Here is a 1,714-nt window from a genome sequence, read left to right as displayed (position 1 = left end):
TTCAAAAAAGTTACAAAATAGTTTCTTCTCAACATAATTATTAATAGCATGGAACTTTATTATATTTTTTCAAATGATTATAAATATTCAATTAGTATAGGATAAATATGAAAGATTTTTATTGTAGTATGTATTTTAGGATAACAGGGCAATACTCAGATAGGCATATCTTACATTCTACAAAGAAGTTACTCTGTGTAATCATTAAAGAGAACGATAGGGCATATTAGTTTAGAATGCAAGATCTGGGGCCAGATTGTCTGAGTTCAAATCTTGACCTCAGCACTTCCAAGCTGTGTAATGTTGGGCCATTTACCTAACTCCCAGTGCCTCAGGGTTCCTCATCCACTAAATGGAAATGACCATAAACACCCACATCATAGGACTGTTAAGAAGATTAAATGTGTTCACATGTATATAGCAATTACAACCATGCCTAGCACATGGTAATCACTCAAAAAGCATTAGTTACCCAGATGCCAGTTAATTTTCTCATGCTGAGATTGACTTACAAATTCCCCAAATTTTAGTCCTAGTTTAGACACACTCATGCACTCTTTTATGTGTACACATGATGTTTCTTTTTAAAGTTTCTTACCATTGCAAAATGTGTGTATAACATCTGGACACCAAAAAAAAGTAAGGTGACTTTTTTAAAAGCTTGGTATTGTAAATAATCGTGATGCACTTACTATTGGTCTCTTGAATAGCCCAGCCTTTCACACCTAGAGCTTTGAACAGAAGAAATACCACACCGTATTGCACCCATGGCCGCTGTAGCTGATTATTCTCTCTTTGACAATGGTACCTAGAAGTCTCCAGGGATAATATTGATGCCCTCCATATAAACAAACCAAAACACTCAGGAACATATACAACCATCTTATATACCTTTCTTCAGACTCATCATCTATTCACTAATTTAAGCCTTTCCTTCTTAAATCATGTTACATTTTTTAATCTCTTGCAGACTATGAGGCAGACAAACTAAATCAATGTTATTTTCCTTTTATATTTATTCCAAAGACTACACTTTTAATCTTCACTAAGTGCCTTTTTGTTCTAGAATTCCACAAATAATTAACATTAAAGTGAGAAGAATCATACACATAACATACGAGTTGAAAGCTATTCTGGATAGTTTGTACTTAATTCCTAGAAAACTTTATTAATCCTATAAAGCCTGTAGTAATGTTTGTTTCTGGAAAAAAAAATACAGTTACAGTTACACTCATGATTCCCCTTGTTCAGATCAATGAACTTTTCACCAAACCAATGAAAATGCTAAGGCTTTTGCAGTTCATTATAATACAAGCAATCATTTCTGAGCATAGTTTCTCATTTTATTTGCTATGAATTCTCTATTTGTACATTGATTTACACTAATTAGCTTTATGTTTCTGCACTTGAGAGATGTTATATAAATAAGTATATGAAATGGCTTCTTATATTTCCTTCCTCAAAATGTGTGATAATTAGAGCCATGCATCTCATTTTTTAAATTACCTTCATTTAATATAGGTTCAAGTATTCCTATAAGTGAATCATTTGGGGTAATATTGGGTTCTAAAGTAATACCTACTCTCTCTCTCTGTATATATACTTTATATCAGTAGTTGACTAGAGTACTACATATCCTTTACACTTAAAGGTGTGCTTTTTTATATGTTTAATGTTCCTTGTTATATAAAATAAGCAGCCCTTACTCTACCTT

The sequence above is a fragment of the Macaca fascicularis genome, chromosome 8, assembly GCF_037993035.2.
Source record: "Macaca fascicularis isolate 582-1 chromosome 8, T2T-MFA8v1.1".
Classification (NCBI taxonomy): Eukaryota; Metazoa; Chordata; class Mammalia; order Primates; family Cercopithecidae; genus Macaca; species Macaca fascicularis.
The sequence above is the reverse complement of the archived record's forward strand: the minus strand, read 5'-3'. Positions refer to the sequence as shown.